Source organism: Pipistrellus kuhlii, unplaced genomic scaffold, assembly GCF_014108245.1.
Source record: "Pipistrellus kuhlii isolate mPipKuh1 unplaced genomic scaffold, mPipKuh1.p scaffold_m20_p_16, whole genome shotgun sequence".
Taxonomy (NCBI): domain Eukaryota; kingdom Metazoa; phylum Chordata; class Mammalia; order Chiroptera; family Vespertilionidae; genus Pipistrellus; species Pipistrellus kuhlii.
Window position 1 is genome coordinate 28120958 of NW_023425471.1, and position 15368 is coordinate 28136325.

Here is a 15368-nt window from a genome sequence, read left to right on the forward strand (position 1 = left end):
GCCTGCCTGAATGCCCCTAACTGCTTCTGCCTGCCAGCCTGATCACCCCCTAACCACTCCCTTGACAGCTTGATCGACACCTAACTGCTCCCTTGCCAGCATGATCACCCCCAACTGCCTTCCCCTGCAGGCCTGGTCACCCCCAACTGCCCTCCTCTGCAGGCCTGGTACCCCCCAACTTCCCTCCCCTGCTTCTGAGAAACAACATTCAAAGGATGTAAAGTTCCAGTACGGTGATAAACTTATCTGTGTATTCTAAAACAGTATGGCCTATATCCTGATGGAAGCAAAAGCAAAAGAAGTATTTATGGAACAAATATTTTTCATGAAATTTTTACTTTCAAAATCTTCATTTGTCATCAATATTTTTAAATATGCTGGGTATTCTGGAAAAAGCATATCATTTGGACGGACTTTACCTTTGCTACAACATTGAGTACATTTTCCATCGGATGGTTTTTCATCAGAGAAATTTAGTGATAGGAAAAATGAACATCTTACAGTTATTACACCACAACTATGTTCGAGAATTGCATCCTCATGTACTCCATTTTCTCTGAGAAGGCAGTTCCTGCTAGTATTGGTAGTACTTGCTGATGCCTGTTCTTTAGACATATTCTGTCATCACCACTGCCTTCTTTCAACTTCAAAGGCACGTTGATCTTTGAATATTTTCTGTCAATGACACCAACTTTTTTTTTTTTTTGCTTCAGAGTTACATTTTGCCAATAGTAGCTTTTCATATACATTCTGTTGCAGGCACTGCCTTCTTTCAAGATCAGACACATGTTGGTCTGCAGACATTTTCTGTTGATAAACCAGCTTCTTTCAGCTGCAGAGCTATGTTGTATCAATAGTTGCTCTTTAGATATAGTCTCACCTCTCTGCTGTCATGGTCTGAGATGCAGGTGAATGAGAGTCCTGGCTGTCAGGCCGTTGAGAGCTGTATGACCAATGGCTGATTCTGGTTGATTCTGTGGGGATGGGACTTCCTTCTCCCTGCTGTCAGAGTCTCCAGGACAGCGATGATAAAGCAAGCATTACACCAGGCCACTCACAATGCCCACTCTCAGTGGCTGCCCCCAGGTACTGCAGAACTCTGCCAGGGCTGAGAGGACTGGACACCACCATCTTTGTGATGAAGTGATGGTTAATTTGCATATTACCCTTTTATTAGATGGGATTATATAAAGGGCTAAGTGACTGAACGACCAGTTGACCAGTTGCTATGATGTGCACTGACCACCAGGGGGCAGACACTCAAAGCAAGAACTGCCCCCTGGTGGTCAGTGTGCTCCCCCAGCAAGAGTGCTGCTCAGCTAGCTGACGGGCACCAGACACAAAGCTCATGGATGGCAAGCGCCTCTGTGGTGTTGTGAGCCTCTCCCAATCAAGACTGACTCGGCTTGGGCTGGGATAAGCTGGAGTGGCAGGCTGGATGGCAAGTGGCATTGGACTGCTGGTTTTGACCTGATCCCTGCAGGCCACACCAAGGGACCCCACCAGTGCAAAAATCAATGTACTAGGCCTCTAGTTTATATAAAAATCTTTCCACGTAATGAAATTTTTTTTAATCTTTATTATTGAGAGAATTACAGATGCTACCCTCCACCCTGCCCTGCCCCAAACCTTCACCCCCCTATTGTCTGTGTCCATAGGTAATGCATATATACATATGAGATCTCTGGTTAATATTTTCTCCCCTTCTTCCCTTTCCCTTTGAGATTCATCAGTCTGTTCTATGTTTCCATGCCTCTGGTTCTATTTTGTTCATCAGTTTATTTTGTTCATTAGATTCCTGTTCATTTACTTTGATTTTTATTGCCATTTTATTATTTACATTCTCCTTCTTCTTCTTCTTCTTCTTCTTCTTCTTCTTCTTCTTCTTCTTCTTCTTCTTCTTCTTTTCTTCTTCCTCTTTTTAAAGAAGACTCTTAAACATTTCATGGAATACTGGTTTAATGGTGATGAACTTCTTCAGCTTTTCTTTGTCTGTGAAGCTCTTTATCTGACCTTCAATTCTAAATAATAACTTTGTTGGGTAATCTTGGCTTTCGGTCTTTGCTATTTATCACTTTGAATATTTCTTGTCACTCCCTTCTGGCCTGCAAAGTTTGTGTTGAGAAAGGAACTGATAGTCATATGGGCACTTCCCTATAGGTAACTAACTGGTTTTTCTCTTGCTGTTTTTAAGATTCTCTCTTTGTCTTTAGCCCTTGGCATTTTAACTCTGATGTGTCTTGGTGTGAGCCTCTTCGGGTTCCACTTGGTTGGGACTCTCTGTGCTTCCTGTACTTGTAAGTCTCACCAGGTAGGGGAAATTTTCTGTCATTATTTATTCAACTAGGTTTTCAAGATCTTGCTCTCTTCTCCTTATGGAACCCCCATAATGCAAATGTTTGCACACTTGAAGTTGTCACAGAGACTCCTTACACTACTTTCATATTTTTTTTTTTCTTTTTGCTCTTCTGATTGGGAGTTTTAGGGCACACTGACACCAGCTGCTGCTTTTTGAGAGATTTTAGGAAAGTCTGAAGACTGAGCAAGAACAAGCAATTCATATGGAAAAGCTGCTGCAAACAATTTGTGTGGGGCTGCAAAGTGGATAGGGCAGGGTCTCAGGGAATCATCAAGGCAGAGAAAACAGTGTGAGCCAGGCTGATCAAAACTCAGGTATTGCTGCCAGTCAGCTCTGCAATGGAGGAAGTCCCAGCACATGAACATTGACCCCTGCAAGCACACCAGTTTGGGAGAAAGCTGCCCCTAAGTTCCAGCCTTGATGCCAGACAATCCAGTTTCTCCTCAAATGTCCCAGGTTCCTTTGAAGTTTCTTACCCAGTACTAGAGCCCAGGGGGATTGAGTGTAAGTTCATGCACTGGTCCTTTAAGAGGAACTGCCTGGGTTTCCAGCAACTTCTGTGTCACTCAACCATAATCCCTGTTGGCTTTTATAGCCTAAAGTTACAAGAACCTGGTCTGGAACCCTGGTCTGGAATCTTCATGAAAGTCGAGCCTTTAGTGTACATATAAAATTAATGTGTTCTTTAACCTCCATTCCCAACTTTACCCTAGTCTCAGTTCTCTTCACTATTCAGAAAATTATCACTATTATTGTTTGGTATACATTACAGGTGGAGGTGGCTCTCTGAAGAGTTTCTCATGTTTTGGATGCTATACATAATGCTTATTTTCTATACAAGTGGTACCATACTGTACACATTAATCTGCAATTTGATTTCCACATTAAAAAACATGAGTTAGATATCTCATTCTACTTAAGTGAATAGGACATATTTCATTCTATTTTTAAAATATATATATTTTATTGTTTTTGGTGGGGTTTTTTGTTTTTGTTTTTTTTACAGAGAGGAAGAGAGAGGGTTAGAGAGTTAGAAACTTCAATAACAGAAAAACATCAACCAGCTACCTTCTGCACACCTCCTACTGAAGATGTGCCCATAACCAAAGCACATGCCCTTGCCTGGAATCAAACCTGGGACTCTTCAGTCCTCAGGCCTACACTCTATCCACTGAGCCAAACTGGTTAGGGTTATCTCATTCTATTTAAGTGATGTATGGTATTGTGCAGTATTGATGCACCATTTTTTATTCAAATATATCTCTATTGATATAGATTTAAGTTGTTTTCAAATTCCACTCTTACAAACAGCACTAAAAGATATGCTTGGAAGGTCTCTTTGTGCACTTATGTAGGAATGTTCTTTTAGGATAGGTATCAGCAGAGATATTAGTAAGTCATAGGATGCATAACACTTAGCTTAATAATTATCAAAACATGACCAACCTTGTTTCATGTATACTCAATCCTTTCCACTACACATTGGATTATTTTAAAGCAAATCATATAATTTGGATGCATATTTTTAATATATGATGAAAAATTGCCTCCATAATGGCTAGACTAACTTAAATTCTCACCAGCTGTGTTTGAGATTGTCTATTTTTTGTCCCTTCTCAAACTTAAAATTATTTAACTTTAAAATGTTGTTAATCTGAAATAGTATTTTTAAAAAATATTTTTATTGATTTTTCACAGAGAGGAAGAGAGAAGGATAAAGAGTTAGAAACATTGATGAGAGAGAATCATTGATCAGCTGCCTCCTGCACACCCCCTACTTGGGGATATGCCCAAAACCAAGGTACATGCCGTTGACCAGAATCGAACCCAGGACCTTCCAGTCTGCAGGCCGATGCTCTATCCACTGAGCCAAAACGGTTTTGGCCTGAAATATTATTTTTATTGCTTTAATTCCCATTTCCCTGATTAACAGTGAAATTAGGCATTCTTTTGTATGTTTAAAACCATTGGTTTTTTCCCCTTCTGTAAAATGCTTCAAATCCTTTGCCAAATTTTCCATTTTAGTTTGTCTATTTAAATCACATTAGATGTTTATAAATGAAATGCCATTAAATAAATATGCACAGCATTAGCTTATATTAGTGCTTTGAATGTCAAGAGGTAAGTGGACTTCTATTAGCATAATTTGATACTTTTATTCACCTAGGTGTTGAATGCCTGCCATCTTTGAGACTCCAGAATATATTATGTTGAACTAAAGAGAGATAGTCCCTGCCCTTACGAAATTATTTTCATCTAAGTTGGTGAGGCAATTAAATGATCACACATGTAAATATATAGTTACAAATAATTATGTGTTATTAAATAAAAGTATCTTAACCAAAAGGCTTGAGGTAGTCAGGCTGGTGAACCATTTGGGTAGGCTGAAATAGAAAAAGGGTGAATAGCAGTTGCTTCCATTCAAAGAGCCAGACCAATAGGAGAGGATCTCTCATATCCTGAAGACATTCACCTTGCTTTAGGGTCACAATCTGCTTGAAAGCTATTGTTTTATGAAATAAAGTTGGCTATAAAACTGGTTGAATGGGTGATGTGGCATTTCAATTTTAATCTTTAGCTAACAATGATGCAGAAACTATTCTCTACATCCCCTGGACAAATATACTGCCAGAATCCTAGGGAAGCCAACAAAAACATATGATAGATATACCAAGTATCTTTTGAAGAAACTAGAAAAACTGAATTGGGGAATTCCAGTAGTATTCTGCCTCCATTATAGCACTATCAACAGCAATGAGACCAACAATATTAGCAAGTCAAAACTCAAAGCAATAGTAAGAATATAAAGACCTATAATGACAAAGCAACAACCTCAATAAGAGCAAGAACATCAGTCACATCAACAGGCAATATAAGGACAGGAATGACAGGAACACCTCAGACATTTCTATACTTACTCTTCTAATATTATTTCTATTTTTTTATTGATTTCAGAGAGAAGAAGGTAGAGGGAGAGAGAGAGAGATAGAAACATCAATGATGAGAGAGAATCATTGATTAGCTGTCTTCTGCATGCCCCACACTGGGGATCAAGCATGTGCCCTGACCAGGAATTGAATCGTAACCTCCTGGTTCATGGGTCGATGCTTAACCACTGAGCTACACTGGTCTGGCATACCTACTTTTTAAAGACAATAGCATCATGTTCTAGAATGCTTGAAATCTCTGTCATGTTCTACAGTGAGAAGCCACCTCCAATCTCAGACATTAAAAAGAGAGTAAACTGTGGCCCAGAGAATGAGCCATTGAACTTCAATGATCCACTGGAGAGATACCAACAACCATGAGGGAAATCATAATGCCAAGCAAGAACTTCCCCAAACAATTATTTGAGGATGATTCCAAAGAATTTTGAGAAGTGATCCATTTAAACCTCTATAACCCCCTGTTACTCACATTTCCATCCTTTCTATGCTTGGATATTAAAAAAAAAAAAAGTCTTCCAAAGACAGAAGACTGTTAGTCTGTCGTATGTGTCAGTGGCTTAAATGGTTGCTATTTATGATGCTTTATAAGAAAATGGAATGACATTCACTTGAATTGATTAATGATTTTAAGACCCTAAAGCTTGAGAGCCAGAATATGAAACCCCAAATTCTCCAAGACTTGTGGCTCTCTGGATGATGAGAGCATCCCAACATGACTTGAGGCTAGGCTGTGGGCAGGGCTGGGCTATGGTAAGCTTGGAGGCTAGGGCTGCTCCAGGAGGAAGCTTGACCCCACAGCCATCTCTAGGGAAATGTAGGGTTTGACTCTGTCCTGGTTTATCAACATTCTTCTCAGAGTGTGGTGCCCATAAGGGAAACACACCTTGGTTTGAACAGTGTTAAGTAGAACAAGACTGTCACTTTCCTAGTTCTAGACCAAGCATGTTAAACTCATGGCCTGTGGGCCACATGGGGTCCTCAATGAATATTTTACACCCCAGCCAATATAACGGTATGTAAGAAACATTTTAATAAAAATTTTGTAACTTAATTTTTACAATATCCTGTTATACATATTATTAATAACGAACTACAATGTTCGCTAATGACTGATTACTATAATTGTGTTGCATTAGTTTTCTTTACGTGCCTTATGTGCAGGTGCACCATTTCTCTCCACTAATACTAGCAGGGAATATTTTAGCAGCCAATTGCCACATTATTAGTCTTGGACTGACATGTTTGGTGTGTACAACAGGAAATATTTCGCTTTTGGAGAACAAGAAAAATAAGTTTATTTGTGTTACGCTTATTAATTTGTGCAGTTATTCAGTGTCTGGTAAGTTAATGTTCAATAAAAATTTAATTTTATTAAAATGTTCTATTATTTTATGTTAACGATGACTCATTTATTTCAGCCCTTTGTATTCAGCATGTCTCTATCAAAATAAACCTGCGTTTCTATAAAAATTGAGGCTTTTATGTTTTTATTTATTTATTTAAATTTTGCGGCCCACATAAACTTAAGCCTTGTTTATTTGGCTCATGTTAGCCTTTGAGTTTGACATGCTTGTCGTAGATACTGCATATTTTTAAATGCAGTAAAAAATGGCTTTAGTTTTTGGCTGCCACGTCTCTAACACATTGAACTCACTGTCCACCCAAATTCTTAAGCTATACAACAGATGCTGTTTCTAAACCCACATGTCCTACATCCTGGATGTGTGTTCACATTTTAAGCAAGTTTGGGAGGAAGAGAGGACAGAATTCAGAACTGGATATGAACTGATCCCCAAAGAAGGCCCCATCAATCAAGTGCTACTACCAATAGAGACTCTTGGCAGAGAGTAGGCCTCAGAGAGGGGTCATCATAGGTTCAGGGTCTGAATTTATCTTGGCAAGATTAGAAACTTCATCTAGAGTTGATCAAGCACAGGGGAATTAATTTCCATTATTCATAAACAAAGTTGAATTGCTCTAACCTGCTAATTATCCGAGTTGCTCTGATCTATGGTGAATCTAATCAGCACAGCAGACTAAAATGCAAAAGAGGGTTTTGAAGAACAGAGGATTAAGACAAATGGACTTGGACACCCTTCTGGGAGACACCCCTAGAGTCAGGGTAGCTAGATAAATTGATCTCTCCAGATTTGGGGAGATTTCTGTCTTCGTGGCACAATTTGAACCATAGACTCAGTGGCTCCTCTCCTTGGACAGTGTCAGTGCCATACTGACACATTCTTTTGTTTTTGTCTCCTCTTTCTTTAGCCTCCATGGAGATCATCACTCCCCATCCCAAACCTCTGTTATGACAACATAACAGTAACATCAGCCAAGTTACAACATAATTGAGTGGGTTACTGTTTTCTGTATACCAAATTCCATTCCTGCTATGTCTTCCTAAGGATTGGAGTTGGAACATGACCTTGTTCCTTGATGGAGATGGGACACATCTGATTCCTATCACATCAGTAATGTGTGTCCAAATTCGTTTTTTAGGCTCAACTTTTTCTGCAAAGTGCTAAGCTCATATGTTTCTTATTGATGCTGTTTGGGTCAATTTCCAAAAAGAATTAAGTTTGTTCTAACTTGGCCTCTTTGTGAGCAAGTAGAGGAGCTAGGATTGGATAAAGGGTGTGCCTCTTGTGTGAGTTGGCACACCTTCATAATAACTATTCCAGGTTCAATTCCTCCAAAATTTATAATAGTCAGCTTTTGCACATAATTCCAGTTAGTCATTATAATAGACCAGTGAGATACACATTGTCACCTGATTATTTATGTGAAAGCTGAGGTTTAGAGTGACTAAATTATTTTTGAAGAGTTACACAACTAGTTACTAGCAGAACAGAATACAGGTCTCTTGACTCAAAATCCTGAAATTTTCAGCCTTTCCATTGGCTTTACCTAAAAGTTACTGGGAACTCCTACCTATTGTGCTCCTGCCAGGAGCTATCCTGTCTTTAACCATTTCTGAGGACCACAGAAAAAGGACAAAATATGCCAGTGAAAAATCACTTGGCACCTGGTCCATACCTAAAGTAGACAGCACAGAAATCTGGCCTATTGTTTAGACTCTGCTGCCCGCGAGGTGACCTGGTCATAGTGGTTAAAGAGGAATAGAGAGACCTTTCCAGACTACTAAGAAGACCTCCTTTTTCCAGGGACTCTTGGTACCTTGAGAGATGGATCAGTGAACAGTGGACTGGAAAATGGTATCTGCCTGTATTAGTTAATTTGGGATATCATAAGAAAATATCACAAACTAAATAGTTCTAAAAATACATTTATTTTCTTACAGTTCTGGATACTAGAACTTCAATATTAAGGTATTGGAAGGTTTGGTCTCCTAAGGTCTCTCTATGGGGCTTGTAGATGGCCATCTTTCCACTGTGTCCTCACATGGCCTTTCCTCTGGATGCATACATCCCTGGTATCTGTTTTTGTGTACAAATTTCCTTTTTTATAAGGACACCAGGCCAATTCTGTTGGTCATATTTTAACACAATCATGTCTTTAAAGGCTGTCTCCAAATACAATCACATTGTAAGGGTCTTCAATATATGAATGGCGGGGGCACAATTCACTTCAGAACATTGACCTCTCTTCCTCAGGGCTTAGGCTGAAACAAATCTACTTTTTAGTTTTAAATAACTAGAGAAAAGCTGCATAAATAGACATATAAAGGATATATTTTTCAGGTAAAGAACGTAGGGTGGTAAGCATCAAGATATTAATTCCCATCTAGTATCTGCACCTCTTCTCTCCATGTTCCAGTTCCTCTACACCAAACAAACCTAGAATTTCAGGGTTGCTGGAAACCTTACTAGCTTAATTGTGTGTGTGTGTGTGTGTGTGTTTTCTGCTGAACTGTCTTCTTTCTCCTTTTTTTGATATTCAATCCTTTGAAAAAAGTTTGGGCTCTTGACTTTTTAGAAACACATATGCAAAATAAAGCTGGTCTATATTTATATATTTTGTTCCAGAAATATACAATTATATTTTTAAGCATTGGTAATCATAAGTATGGTTGACATATATTTTATATTTCCTAACATAGCTTCAGTTCCAAAAATTTGGTCCTGTTGCTCTCATAACTACATGCACATTTGTCAGACCGATTGTTTAGATCTGAGTTTACTTTGAAAATATACTTTGTATACAAAGTGTATCTAAAGAAATACTTTGGTGAGATGCTAAATGGAGTTTAGTATTCCTTTAAATAACTTTTCATTGTTTTGGCACAAATTCTAAATTCAGCCTGACATACAAGGTCCTCAGTGATATGGACCTGTGCATCTATTCAGTTTCACCTTCTGCTACTCCTCAACATAAATCTTGCACTCAAACTACACAGAATTTTAGTCACCTAGACTTATCTGTATGCTTAATATATCCACATATTTGCACATATTATTTTAGTATACTCTCCTACAATGTCTATGATGCTCTTCTTCTTGCCTATACTTGTAAATTGTCCACTGTCATCTGATATATCCTTAAAGTCTCAGTTCAGATCTGTGTGAATTTTTTGTTTTCTGCCTGCTCCAGAAAGTTGAGCACTTCTGGTTTGCCACTGTGGCTTATACATTGTATATTATCCTATCTAATAAAGAGGCAATATGCAAATTGACCATCACTCTAACACACAAGATGGCTGCCCCCATGTATTCAAAGATGGCCACCCCCATGTGGACACAAGATGGCCACCACAAGATGGCCAGCAGAGAAGGGCAGTTGTGGGCAATCAGGCCAGCAGGGGAGGACAGTTGGGGGGACCAGGCCTGCAGGGGAGGGCAGTTGTGGGGGGACAGAGCTGCAGGGGAGGGCAGCTGGGAGCAACCAGGCCTGAAGGGGAGGGAAGTTAGAGGCTACCATGCTAGTAAGGGAGGGCAGTTGGTGGTGACCAGGCCAGCAGAGGGCAATTGGGGGTCACCAGGCCTGTAGAGGAGGACAGTTGGGGACAACCAGACTGGCAAGGGAGGGCAGTTAGGGGTGACCAGACCTGCAGGGGTGTCCAGATCGGCAGGGGAGGGCAGTTAGGGGCAACCGTGCTGGCAGAGGAGCAGTTAGGTGTCAATCAGGCTGGCAGGGGAGTGGTTAGGAGGTGATTAGGCTAGCAGGCAAAAGTGGTTAGGGGCAATCAGGCAGGCAGGCAGGCGAGTGGTTGGGAGCCAGTAGTCCTGGGTTGTGAGAGGGTTGTCCCAGATTGGAGAGGGTGCAGGCTGGGCTGAGGGGCACAAGACCCTGTCCCATGCACAAAATTTGTGCACTAACCCTATTATATTTGGACATATCATAGTGATGAGTACATTGGGCTAATCGGAACACTCTGTTTATTTGGCTATATTTCTCATTGCACAGGGACCTGACTTAAAGTAAATACTCATGTGTTTTTCAAATAAATGAAATAATGGGAAAAGGAGATTGCCAAAGATGAGATCTTCCCATTTCCCACCTTTTAACATGATCAACACCATTTTTGTGATTAAGTTGATGACATGAGAATGAGGTAGAACTAGGTACAGCTCAGTCTAAGTTTCTAGCATGTTTACCAGTTATAGGATCTGACCTGCTCTAAACTGACTTTCCAATGCTGGGCCCTAAGCAAATCAACCTAAGTTGTCAAATTAACCTCCCCCCCCCCCCCCCCCAAAATAAAAGTTATAAGTAGCAGAAAGGAGGGCAGGATAGCCTGATAGACATGTTCTTAGAAAGACCAAGTGCCATGTTAAGGGGTCCAGGAAACCTGGTTTCTCCCCCTACCATCACCACTCTGGGGTTCCTGAGACTGGGAGTCCAAACATTACCATAGTGGTGGTGAAATGCTAACCTGGAAATTGCCACACATAGGCTTTAGGGAGATAGTATGGGAGGTGGGGGACAGGATGAGAAGACAGACTGATGCAAAAGCTAACTGTCATTCTTAAGCAACTGAGGGGGTAAGAGCTAGAAGTCCAGACTGTTGCTGCAGGGACTTCTCTTTCACAGTGACTCTGCAGTCTAGAGGCTGGGGAGGCAGTTACAGAGGCCATCTCAGGACAAGCCTGGGCTAGAAGGGGTGACAGATAAGCCACTCATTCTTAAGTTCTATCCCCATCCAACTTTTCTCCTTCAATCTATTATTACAACAGATCTCACAGCAGTCTTATAAGGTAGGTAGGGCAACAGTTGTGACCTGTTTTACATTTAAAGGTGTCAAGGCCCAGAGAAGTGGGTCATGAGGCAACTTTTCCCATACTCAACTGTTCAACTCCCCTCACCTAATGATCTTCCCATGCCCAGAGCCTGAGCTCTGTCTGCTCTTACCGGAGTCTCATGTCCATCCTACTTAACAGTTCTTTAATATTTCCATGTCTTCAACTTCTCCATTTCAACCTAATCATAACATTGACCCAAATATGTTAACTTATTTCATCCTTATTTATATTGTATCAGGGCCATTAGTCATTTATCCACTAAATGTTATGTAATAAATCCTACCATGTGCCAGATACTAGGCTAAGCACTAGCTCATACATCAATGAATAGAACACAGTTTCCATTTATTTCAGTTTCCAATCACAAAATGCAGTGTTCAAAACCAGTAAGATGGCTAGAAATAAACATTTACATTGAGCAAACAATAAATTATCCCAAGTGATAAGAAATACTATGAAGGAAATCAGTAGGGTGCTGAGCATGTGAAGGAAAACGGGTAAGGAGAACTACTTGAACTAAGATTCCAAACATAGAGATGTCATTCCATTAAGAAGATATTTTAAGCTAAGAACTAAAGGATGAGAAGGAGTCAGCCAAGATAAGTCCAAAGGCCAGAGATAAGAGTCAGATGTGTATACAGTAGGTTCTTGGATTACATTGGAGATCCATTCCTATAGCACGATGTAGCATGATTTTCGCCATAAATTGAAACCCACCTACATAAGCACCTACGTCACTCACATACACACAGTAATAAAGTGAAACAGTAAAAAAAAATTAAAAGAAAGATAACAATTCCTGACCTTTACTTGTGATAAATACAGTAAATAATAAAAAACATAAAGCACATATGTACAAAAGTAGAAATGACAAAACTTTTTTTATATAAATAAATGGGAGATGGTGACGTAACCACGAGAGGACATATGTTGAGTCCTACATAACCTGAGGATTGCCTGTATAGTCTAGCTGATGAGGGTTGATAGCCATCTGGAAGTAGTGTAGTATGCAAGAATAGCACTGGATGCAACATTAGGAATCCCCTTGCTTTTAGATCTATTCCTGTTAAGAGTTCTTTAAATGGGGCAGAAAAGAACTAACGTCTACTAAGTGTATACTATGTGCTAGAAATGAGCTTGTCCCTTGGCCACACAATTTTTTTTAAAAAAAATTCTTCAGTCTCAGGATTTTTATTTGTAAAACAAAGAGTGGAGACTATTTGGTCCCTGAGGGCTCTTATAGTTTGGAAAGGTAAATTAGTTTAATCTATGACCCCATTTTTTAAAATATATTTTTTATTAAATTGTTATTTTTGTACATATACCATTGCCCCTGCCCCCATTCCAGTACATACCCTCCTTCCCCAGAGTTTTGTGTCTATTGGTTGTATTTATATGCATATGACCCCATTTTTTTTCAGTTAAAAAGCTGAAGCTCTGGAAGATGAAGTGATTTTGCCTCAGGCTGTCCTATAGCTAAGTACATCTCTCATCAATTTGAGGCCTAATCTATTTGGGTAGGACTGAAACAGTCTCATCTGAACTAAAAACTAAATGGATGCACCAGACTCTTGGAACTGCCTAAGAAGAAGTTGTGGATGGAGCACTGCATCTTGGATGGGGGAGGGGAAATAATCTTGTGAGCCTTTGGCAGTATGGTTGTGCCATTGGATGCTAGCAAAGCTTTTCTTAGCAACACACATTTCCAGGAAGAGCAAGCACTGCAATACAGTGTCTTTGGTTGGGGCAGAGAACTTGAAATGAGTTAGCTATAAGGCCCCAAGTCTATGTGCTTTCCTTGGAGGGAACCTGGGGCTTCATATGCATTTCCATTTGCTTCCAATAACCTTCTTTTCTCCTCTTCCTCTTTTTTCTCTGCAACTCAAAGAACTCATAGTGGCTACACCCAGTTTTAACCCCAGGCTCAGGTTTATTCCAACATTTGTTCTAATATCTAGCCCAACTTGAACTAGAAAATAAGAGAAGGTAAAGGAGGGGAGAAGAAAGAAAAGATAAAGAAAGATCAGGTAAGAGAGAGATGAGTAGAAGAAGGGAAGGTGAGGAGAGAAGAGTAAGGGCAGAAAGGAAAAGACAATATTCTTTTCCTGCCTCACCATGGAAGCAACTTCTGTCTTTTCCCATGAAATAGTATTTGACCTTGATAAGAACCAAGTTACCAAGTGCCTCAAATCAATAATGTCAACAGAAATAAAATGTATCTGCAAATCCACTGAATTTTCCGGAGTTCCTCAATCCCATTCATTATTTCTATCAGAGGAGAGGGCAGGGCTTTTTGTACTTAAAGTGAGACCTCTCTGCTCCTTTCACTCCACTTAAAGTAATAGGTTCCTCTAAATTTTCACACCTCCACCAAATAGCATATAACAGATTAGCCACCTGGAAAAGTCCTTAAAGAAACAATAACTCATACTAATCATAGTTAGAAAGAACAAGTCCTCATAGAAATCATAAATCTAATTAAGGTGGAATCTCAAGCGGTTTGACTGAATGTTAAAAAAGTTACAGAAGCTTCATCAACAGGATTAATTTATCTGCAAAAATGATGCAGAAGGGTGGGTGGGTGTTCTGCGTGAACAATGTGGGGGAAAAGAGCACCAAAAGCTGAATGTGGTAATTGTATCCAGGGTAGTGTCTATGGGACACAGACAAAAAATAGGTGTCCCTGAACCTCCTTTTAATTTCATCTTGGTTGAGGAAGTATGGGGAAGGGAAGAACTAATTAAGCTCATCTAATATCTTTTGTTCAGTCTGTGCTCATCAAGCAACTTTCTGATTAATTTGGCTCTCAGAATAGATTTTTCTGAGTAAGACAGAATTTGTTGTTCAGTCAACATGAACATTTCCAGTTGTTTGGGGTTATATTTTCTCTGGAATTAAACCAAAAAAATGAAATAAAATAAACCCTCTAATTATATCTGTTTCCTGTGAATTCATGGAATATGATCAGGTAGGCTTCAAGTGTTTTGTCAAAAATGAAATGTGTCTCAGGGTGAGAGATCTCTGCTTAAAAAGTAAGCCCATATCCTTAAAAGGTATTTCTGTCTCACTTTGTAAAGTTATAGTGCCAATCTCATTATTTTACAGAAGGGGACACTGAAGCCCAAAGAGGGTTAGTGATAAAGCCAGGATTTAGGACTGTTAGAGCCTTGTCTAACCTTACCTTTTATCCTACAACATTCTGTGTATGTATTCTGCAATCTGCCTATTACATCCTAATTCATGAAGAGGAGTTCTGTAAACTCTCAGAAACATGGCTATTAGATCAACTGAACCTAGTTACTTGTCTAGTAACTGCCCAAGGGATGGAGGTTTATTCATAGATTTGCCTTTTGACTTAAGATGGCATACTTCTTCCTTTCAGCACCCTCACCCTTTTCTCCTTCTCTCTGATTTTCATTGCCTCCTATTCCTTACCTAAAGTTACAGGAAGATAAACCTGATTGAAACTGTGTTTGCTTCTTTTCTACTTTTGTCTGTGTATGTCCATGGGAAGGAAGTAGAGGTTTTGAAAATAACCCAGTTGCTGTGCCATTTTATCTTCACCTCTAGCCAGATTCTGATTCTAGCTCTTTCACTAAGAGCCTACTGCATGCTAGGTATGAAGCCTAAGAAAATAGAGACTCTGCCATGTGAAAAGATTTGGACTGGGGTAAGATTGGAGTTAATGACTGAACATGTGTGAAAATAATCTTTCAATAGGTATTTTAATTTTATTTAGCAAGAATTTGCAGAAATACTGCTTCATGCTAGAGCTTTTCTTAGGCTCTAGGAATCCAAAAGCAAGTAAATCAGGCCCCTGCCTGATATAATTCACTTTCTAGCCATATAAACAAATATAAC

General features: G+C 39.6%; 1 long non-coding RNA gene across 1 annotated transcript; it reads left to right on the top strand.

Moving 5' to 3' along the window:
• Positions 1 to 676: 676 nt before the first annotated feature.
• Positions 677 to 13323, top strand: LOC118719770. The gene is made up of 4 exons (XR_004988260.1): positions 677 to 1010; positions 8132 to 8142; positions 10610 to 10615; positions 13312 to 13323. It is a non-coding gene; the product is annotated as an uncharacterized LOC118719770 (long non-coding RNA).
• Positions 13324 to 15368: the final 2045 nt, after the last annotated feature.